General features: G+C 43.4%; 1 protein-coding gene across 4 annotated transcripts in view; it reads left to right on the top strand.

Moving 5' to 3' along the window:
- Positions 1-9605, top strand: part of LOC129392916 (putative nuclear pore complex-interacting protein family member B2) — a 33615-nt gene that overhangs the window by 133 nt on the left and 23877 nt on the right. Inside the window, exon 1 of one of the 4 annotated variants that reach the window (XM_055114995.2) lies at positions 658-788. The exons of 2 other annotated variants lie outside the window; for them this stretch is intronic. The gene's annotated coding sequence lies outside the window, so the exon portion shown is untranslated. Of the gene's footprint in view, positions 1-657; positions 789-3450; positions 7312-9605 lie in introns of those variants that run through there. One more of the 4 variants, XM_055114997.2, reaches the window with a different exon arrangement.

The raw sequence follows: 9605 nt of genomic DNA, 5'->3' as shown, positions 1-9605 counted from the left end.
ACAAAATACCGAGAACAGGCAAAGCCACAGAGGCAGAAGGCATGGGGTTATTTATTTATTTATTTATTTTTATTAATTAATTAGATATTTTTGAGACGGAGTCTCGCTCTGTCGCCCAGGCTGGAGTGCAGTGGGGCGATCTGGGCTCACTGCAACCTCCGCCTCCCGGGTTCAAGCGATTCTCCTGCCTCAGCCTCCCGAGCAGCCGGGACTACACGCGTGCGCCATCACACCCGACTAATTTTTGTATTTTTAGTGGAGACGGGGTTTCAATATGTTGGCCAGGCTGGTCTCGAGTGATCTGCCCGCCTCGGCCTCCCATATGGGGTTATTTTTTGGAGTGATGAAAACATTTTGAAATTAGATAGGTGTGATGGTTCCATGACTTTGTGAATCTATTAAAAACCATTGAATTGTACACTTAAAAAACGGGGGTGCATTTGGCCAGGCGCGGTGGCACATGCCTGTAATCCCAGCACTTTGGGAGAATTAGACAGGAGGATCTTTTGAGGGCAGGAGTTCCAGATCAGCCTGGACAAAATAGGAAGACCCCATCTCTACGGAAAATCAAGAAAAGGAAAAAGAAAAAAGTATTGTAATTACTCAGGCTTGGTGGTGCGCACTGATCGTCTCAGCTACTGCTACTCGGGAGGCTGAGGTGGGAGGATCTCTTGAGCCCAGGAATTCAAGGTTGCAGTGAGCCACGATAGGGCCACTGCACTCCAACCTGCAAAAAAAAAAAAAAAAAAAAGAAAGGAAGAAAGAGAAAAGAGAGAGAAAATAAAATGGTAAGTTTTATGGTATGTGAATTTATCTTAAAAAATGATGGGACGGCCAGGCACGGTGGCTCACGCCTGTAATACCAGCACTTTGGGAGGCCGAGGCGGGCGGATCACGAGGTCAGGAGATCCAGACCATCCTGGCTAACATGGTGAAATCCCGTCTCTACTAAAAATACAAAAAATTAGCCGGGCGTGGTGGCGGGCACCTGTAGTCCCAGCTACTCGGGAGGCTGAGGCAGGAGAATGGCCTGAACCCAGGAGGTGGAGCTTGAAGTGAGCCAAGATCGCCCCACTGCACTCCACCCTGGCTGACAGAGGGAGACTCTTTCTCAAAAAAAGAAAAGAAAAGAAATGCTAAGCAAAGTGTTCCGGTGTGTTTTGCCTGTTTTGGTAGTGGAAGGGAAGAAAATCAGTCTTTTTCTTTCTTCTCCCCCTTAAAACTATTTAAGAAGGGAACTGGGCGCGGTGGCTCATGCCTGTAATCCCAACAATTTGGGAGGTCAAGGTGGGAGGATCACTTAGGTCCAGGAATTCAAGACGAGCCTGGGCCACATAGTAAGACCTCATCTCTACCAAAAAATAAAACATTAGGTCTGGGTGCGGTGGCTTACACCTGTAATCCCAGCACTGTGGCAGGCTGAGGGAGCTGGATCACCTGAGGTCAGGAGTTTAAGACCAATCTGGCCAACATGGCAAAACCCTGTCTCTACTAAATATACAAAAATCAGCCGGGCATGGTGGTGTGCACCTGTAATCCCAGCTACTCCGGAGGCTGAGGCAGGAGAATTGCTTGAACTGGGTAGGTAGAGGTTGCAGTGAGCCAAAATGGTGCCACTGCACTCCAGCTTGGGGGACAGAGCGAGACTCTGTCTCAAAATAAATAAATAAATATTATTTTTAAAAAAAGATCCCCTGGGCATACAATAAGTAATACCATACTACTTAGGCAAATAAAGCACAATTCTATTATTTGGGAATCTTAAGATCGGTTCTACCACTTTGTGGATCTTCAGACTCAATCTCTATTTTAGAGATACTAACATTGATTGATCCTGCTATGTGCCAGGTACTGTCTTTCACAACTTCACATATATGATCTCATTTAATCCTCATTTAATTTTGGCAGAGAAAAGTTGAGCTCCTTACCCAGGATCGTATAACTAGGAAATAAAGACCAAAGCACATGCCTCACTCTTTTTGTTATTAGAAAAGATTTCCTTCTGTAAACCTCAGGGACTTTACAAGGGAAATATTGGATTACTGTAATATGATTCATCAGCCCAATTTATTTATTTATTTTTATTACACTTTAAGTTCTAGGGTACATGTGCACAACGTGCAGGTTTGTTACATATGTATACATGTGCCACGTTGGTGTGCTGCACCCATTAACTCGTCATTTACATCAGGTATATCTCCTAATGCTATCCCTCCCCGCTTCCCCCACCCCATGACAGGCCCCAGGGTGTGATGTTCCCCGCCCTGTGTCCAGGTGTTCTCATTGTTCAATTGCCACCTATGAGTGAAAACATGCGGTGTTTGATTTTCTGTCCTGATGATAGTTTGCTCAGAATGATGGTTTCCAGCTTCATCCATGTTCCTACAAAGGACATGAACTCATCCGTTTTTATGGCTGCATAGTATTCCATGGTGCATAATTGCCACGTTTTCTTAATCCAGTCTATCATTGATGGACATTTGGGTTGGTTCCAAGTCTTTGCTATTGTGAATAGTGCCGCAATAAACATATGTGTGCATGTGTCTTTATAGCGGCATGATTTATAATCCTTTGGGTATATACCCAGCAATAGGATGGCTGGGTCAAATGGTATTTCTAGTTCTAGATCCTTGAGGAATCGCCACACTGTCTTCCACAATGGTTGAACTAGTTTACAGTCCCACCAACAGTGTAAAAGTGTTCCTATTTCTCCACATCCTCTCCAGCACCTGTTGTTTCCTGACTTTTTAATGATTGCCATTCTAACTGGCATGAGATGGTATCTCATTGTGGTTTTGATTTGTATTTCTCTGATGGCCAGTGATGATGAGCATTTTTTTCACGTGTCTGTTGGCTGCATAAATGTCTTCTTTTGAGAAGTGTCTGTTCATATCCTTTGCCCACTTTTTGATGGGGTTGTTTGATTTTTTCTTGTAAATTTGTTTAAGTTCTTTGTAGATTCTGGATATTGGCCCTTTGTCAGATGGGTAGATTATGAAAGTTTTCTCCCATTCTCTATGTTGCCTGTTCACTCTGATGGTAGTTTCTTTTGCTGTGCAGAAGCTCTTTAGTTTAATTAGATCCCATTTGTCAGTTTTGGCTTTTATTGCCATTGCTTTTGGTGTTTTAGACATGAAGTCCTTGCCCATGCCTATGTCCTGAATGGTATTGCCTAGGTTTTCTTCTAGGGGTTTTATGGTTTTAGGTCTAACATTTAAGTCTTTAATCCATCTTGAATTAATTCTTGTCTAAGGTGTAAGGAAGGGATCCAGTTTCAGCTTTCTACATATGGCTAGCCAGTTTTCCCAGCACCATCTATTAAATAGGGAATCCTTTCCCCATTTCTTGTTTTTGTCAGGTTTGTCAAAGATCAGATAGTTGTAGATGTGTGGTATTATTTCTGAGGGCTCTGTTCTGTTCCATTGGTCTATATGTCTGTTTTGGTACCAGTACCATGCTGTTTTGGTTACTGTAGCCTTGTAGTATAGTTTGAAGTCAGGTAGCATGATGCCTCCAGCTTTGTTCTTTGGGCTTAGGATTGTCTTGGCAATGCGGGCTCTTTTTTCGTTCCATATGAACATTAAAGTAGTCTTTTGCAACTCTTCTCAGCCCAGTTTAATATTACCTATTCATTATAATGTAATGCTGCTCGCACAACTGAGAAAACACCGTTGCTTTACCCCCTCCAGCTCTGCAGCAGCCATGCACAAATCATAGAACTATAAACATACGCTAATTACACAACCTATGTAGGCAATCAATATTAAGAAAAATGTTTACTGCCCAATATTTCTGTGGTTGAAAATGTAGAGTCTAATTCTGATCCGCAGTAACATCTAGGTTAATGTTGATTCAGATGGAAAACGTTTGTGTTGCCATGAGAAGAGGCATTGAAACGCTGAATCACCACCACAAATGTTACCACTATTAATATAAGGAGATACATAGGAAGATCGAGTTAGACCATCTCGGACCACCAGGTTTACAATTCCACCTGCAGATACATGCAAGAAGTATTGTCACAATACTTATGTCATGTTATTCCATTGAGGTCATCACCAACTAAGCTTATAATTAATGTGTGGTCAATTTGGTCAATGTCACCAGCGTAGCATACTGACAAAAGCAAGGGTTGCAAACTCAAATGCCTATAAGGCAGAATGTAAGACGGTAGGAAGCAAAGTCTATAGGGAACTATATAATAGAGGCTGCAGATTCATGGCAGATTCTAAAGCACAGCAGTCCCCAACATTTTTGGCACCAGGGACTGGCTTTGCGGAAGACAATTTTTCCACAGGCGGCAAGGGATGGGGCACAGGATGCTAATGGTCTTGGGATGAAACTGTTCCACAAATCATCAGGAATTAGATTCTCATAAGGAATATGCAACCTGGATCCCTCGTGTGTGCAATTCACAACAGGGTTCATGCTCCTGTAAGAATCTAATGATGCTGCTGATCTGACAGGAGGCAGAGCTCAGGCAGCAATGCAAACAATGGGGAGCGGCCAGAAATACAGACGAAGCTTCAGTTATTACCCACCATTCACCTCCTGCTCTGTGGCCCAGTTCCTAACAGGCCACAGACCAGTACAGGTCCATGGCCCAGGGATTAGGGACCCCTGCTGTGGCACATTGCTTAATAGAAGACTGTAGCTGCCCTGACCTTTCCTTTTTTTTTTTTTTTTTTTTTTTTGAGATGCCAGAAACCCAGAATTTTTTTTTTTTTAAGACTAGTTCTGACTCTGTTGCCCAGGTTGGAGTGTAGGAGTGCGATCTTGGCTCACTGTAACCTCAACCTCCCAGGCTCAAGCAATCCTCTCACTTCAGCCTCCCAAGTTGCTGAGATTACAGGCACACTCCACTACACCCAGCTAATTTTTTTGTATTATTTGTAGACATGGGGTTTCGCCATGTTGCCCAGGCTAGTCTGGAATTCCTGAGCTCAAGCTGTCTGCCCATCTCAGCCTCCCAAAGTGCTGGGATTGCAGGAGTGCACCACCACAGCTGGCCTGAAACCCAGATTTTATTTATTTATTTATTCATTTTTTGAGATGGAGTCTTGCTCTATTGCCTAAGCTTGAGTGCAGTGGTGCGATCTTGGCTCACTGCAACCTCCACCTCCCTGGTTCAAGCAATTCTCCTGCCTCAGCCTCCTGAGTAGCTGGGATTACAGGCACATGCCACCATGCCTGGCTAATTTTTGTATTTTTAGTAGAGACAGAGTTTCATCATGTTGGCCAGGCTGGTCTCGAACTCCTGACCTCAGGTGATCCACCCACCTTAGCCTCCCAAAGTGCTGGGATTACAGAAGTGCAACACCACACCCAGACTGAAACCCAGATTTTTAATATGAAATCAAAGTCTTCAAACCTTGTAGGTGTCATAAAAAGCACGCTGAGGACACTAGTTTGCAACTGCCAATCTAAAATATCATAGACATTGTATCACTTTAACCACGAAAAAAAAGTATGTGAGGCAGAAAATGGAAGCAACCATGCCTAATTTATTGTTGAATACTTTTTCCGTATACCAAGAACTTCCTTTGCACTAGCATCTGAAACTACATTCAGAATGACGTTGGTTTTCATAAAAGTGTTGATCCTCACACCTCTTTATAGTCTTGCACCTAGCACAGCAGAGTGAAACACTTTAAATAGCACTTGTTCCTTGAGTATATATGGAAAAAAGTGAAGTATTGGTAAGTGTTCAGCTAATATGAGCAGCATCTCAGGAGTCTGCAATTCTTGAATTACCAGGGAGTATTTTTACCATTTTCCCCCAGTGAAAGGCCTATTTTGAGAGACTTGCCCTCCAAAATGAATGTATTAAGTCATGTTAGTTTTTTTTGTTTTGAGACAGGGCCTTGCTCTGTTGCCCAGGCTGGAGTGCAGTGGCATGATAGTTACAGGAAAGGGGTCCCAATCCAGACCCCAAGAGAGGGTTCTTGGTTCTTGTGCAAGAAAGAATTCAGGGTGATCCCGCAGTGTGAAGTGAAAGCAAGTTTATTAAAAAAGTAAAGGAGAAGGGGCACGGTGGCTCACGCCTGTAACCCCAGCACTTTGGGAGGCTGAGACAGGTGGATCACGAGGTCAGGAGATCAAGACCATCCTTGTTAACACGGTGAAACCCCATCTCTACTAAAAATACAAAAAGATTAGCCAGGTGTGGTGGCGGGCACCTGCAGTCCCAGCTACTCTGGAGGCTGAGGCAGGAGAATGGCGTGAACCCGGGAGGTGAAGCTTGCAGTAAGCCGAGATCACGCCACTGCATTCCAGCCTGGGTGACAGAGGGAGACTCCATCTCAAAAAAAAAAAAAAAGAAAAAGAAAGTAAAGCAATAAAAGAATGGCTACTCCACAGACAGAGCAGCCAGGAGGGCTGCTGGTTGCCCATTTTTATGGTTATTTCTTGATGATATGCTAAACAAGGGGTGGATTTTTCATGCCTCCTCTTTTTAGACCATATAGGGTAACTTCTTGATGTTGCCATGGCATTTGTAAACTGTCATGGTGCTGGTAGGAGTGTAGCAGTGAGGATGACGGGAGGTCACTCTTGTCACTATTTTGGTTTTGGTGGGTTTTGGCCAGCTCCTTCACTGCAACCTGTTTTATCAGCAAGGTCTTTATGACTGGTATTTTGTGCTGACCTTCTATGTCATCCTGTGACTTAGAATGCCTTAACCATCAGGGAATGCAGCCCAGTAGTTTCAGCCTCATTTTTCCCAGCTCCTATTTAAGATGGAGTTGCTCTGGTTCACATGCCTCTGACATGATCACTGCTCACTGCGGCCTCCACCTCCTGGGTTCAAGAGATACTCCTGCCTCAGCCTCCCAAGGTGCTGGGACTACAGGTGTGTGCCACCACACTCAGCTAATTTTTGTATTTTTTGTAGAGACGGTGTTTTTCCATTGCCCAGGCTGGTCTCAAACTCCTGGGCTCAAGCAATCCTTCTGTCTCAGCCTCCCAAAGTACTGGGATTACAGGCATGTCCCACCATGCCCAGACTAATATTTACTTTTAATCAGACTAAGATAGGGTTACTACTTGAGTTGCTATGGCTCCAGCTGAAAGCCTGTGCAGTCATATCATGGGTAAACATTTGCTTTATGCTAAAAATATGGTGGACCTGGCATTACAGCTGTTACAAATCTCCTAAGGTGTCTCGGGTAGTGTATTAGTTACTTTTCATACTGCTATGAAGAAATACTTGAGACTGGGTAATTTACAAAGAAAAAGAGGTTTAATGTACTCACAGTTCCACAAGGCTGGGGAGGCCTCAGAATCATGGTGGAAGGCAAAGAAGGAGCAAAGGTACGTCTTACATGGCAGCAGGTAAGAGAGCATGTGCAGGGAAACTGCCCTTTATAAAACCACCAGATTTAGTGAGATGTATTCACTATCACGAGAACAGTATGGGAAAAACCTGCCCCCATGATTCGATTACCTCCTACCAGGTCCCTCCCACAACACATGGGGATGATGGGAGCTACAATTCAAGATGAAATTTGGGTGGGGGCGCAGCCAAACCATATCGGGTAGCAACTACCTAGGGTCAGTTTTGCAGGTGGTAAAGCTATTTACCAAGATAGTTGTAGGTAAAGAAAGGCAGATTTATTAGAGAAATTATGAAAATATGTTGCAATGGGCAGCTCAGCAGAGAAGGAGCTACCTGCAAAGAGGCAAGGGCTGGAGGAAAGTTTTATAGGGTCATGCTTAAGGGTGCTACATGTGGAATGAGGTCATTGTACCTACAGGTTGTTTGTGATTAGCTGTCTCTAACAATTGTTCATACAATAGTTGTTCATTATTCTCCTCAACTTGGGGCTCTCCCCAACCTGGGGACCCTTCCTTATTGTTGCTTACTTATCAGGGCTCCACATAAGGGTGCGGAAACTTCATTCATTCATATCTTCAACACAAATTTTAGGTAGCCTGTTTTTTAAAAAATTTATTCAACAAATATTTAGTCCAAGCCACTATTACTTATTACCTTCTCTACTTCTGTATGGACCTTTAACTATCTCTGACACTATTCACTATTCTTCCACATTCTCTATTTTTTATACCTATGGTAAAATTTGCCAGTTTGACCATGCAACTAATACTGACGGGGAATATATAGAGTCTAGAAGAAAATATACAGGTCCTTAAAGGCTGCCCTGCCAACAAAACCATAATGCAGCAACAAACATCACAACTATGCCAAATAATCAATCCTACAATGTCCAAAATTTTACTTTAAAACTGGAATTTCCAGACTTCCTTTCCGCATTAACCAGTTTAACTAGACAGTAATGAAATATCCCTCCTACTTTATGCTGTGATAGTTTATGTATGTATGTATTTATTTATTTATTTGCGACAGAGTTTCACTCTTATTGCCCAGGCTGGAGTGCAATGGCGCGATCTCAGCTCACCACAACCTCCGCCTCCCAGGTTCAAGCAATTCTCCTGCCTCAGCCTCCCGAGTAGCTGGGATTACAGACACGTACCACCACGCCCAGCTAATTTTGTATTTTTAGTAGAGATGGGGGTTTCTCCATGTTGGTCAGGCTGGTCTAGAACTCCTGACCTCAGGTGATACCCCTGCCTCAGCCTCTGAATGTGCTGGGATTACAGGCATGAGCCACCGTGCCTGGCCAGAAAATTTTAAACACACACAAACTCTCGAGTGGCCTAATTCCCTCTCACCAAACCAGTCACAATACAGACAAAAGAGAATAACTTATATTAGTTTTTGTACAAACAAAAAAGACTGATAAATTGTGAATGATGCATGATTTTTAATTACAAGTAAACTGGGCAAATGCTTCTGCATTATTCAAAGCTAAAAGGTGATCAGTGGAAACTTTCCTCTGTTAGGACTCTAATACTTTTTATATTTATCGGCTCACTACAACCTATTCCTCCCAGGTTCAAGCGATTCTCCTGTCTCAGCCACCTGAGTAGCTGAGACCACAGGCAACGCACTACCATGTCTGGCTAATTTTGTATTTTTAATAGAGACATGGTTTCACCGTGTTGGCCATGCTGGTCTTAAACTCCTGACCTCAACCGATCCTCCTGCCTTGGCCTCCCAAAGTTCTGGGATTACAAGCGTGAGCCACCGCGCCCAGCCTTATTATAATTGTTACTATTTAAATCTCTTTTTTCTCTCTCCTTCAAGAGAGACCTCATCTCATTCAGTGGCATCCATTTATTTATTCATCTTCTGCCTCTTGGGCTCAAGAGATCCTCCTGCATGAGTCTCCCAAGTAGCTGGGACTACAGGCTCACACCACCATGCTTGGCTAATTTTCATAGGTTTTGGAGAGACAGGCTCTTGCCATGTTGCCTAGGCTGGTCTCAAACTCCTGGGCTCAGATGATCCACCTGCCTTCACCTCCCAAAGCACTGGGATTATAGACAAGAGCCACCATGCCCAGCCCCAAGTACTTTTACACAAAATGCAAACACTATTCTTCTATCATAAAAGTGATACCGCAGCTTCTGTAAAGTTTGCCAGGTAGTATTCATAATTACCTTGGGTAAACTTCTTGATGTTAAAATGTATCTTCTTATTATGAGTTTTTCCATTGTATTAACTACTTTTACAACAATGCAAA

Source organism: Pan paniscus, chromosome 6 (assembly GCF_029289425.2).
Source record: "Pan paniscus chromosome 6, NHGRI_mPanPan1-v2.0_pri, whole genome shotgun sequence".
Lineage (NCBI taxonomy): Eukaryota > Metazoa > Chordata > Mammalia > Primates > Hominidae > Pan > Pan paniscus.
This window is presented reverse-complemented; position numbering and strand designations above follow the sequence as displayed.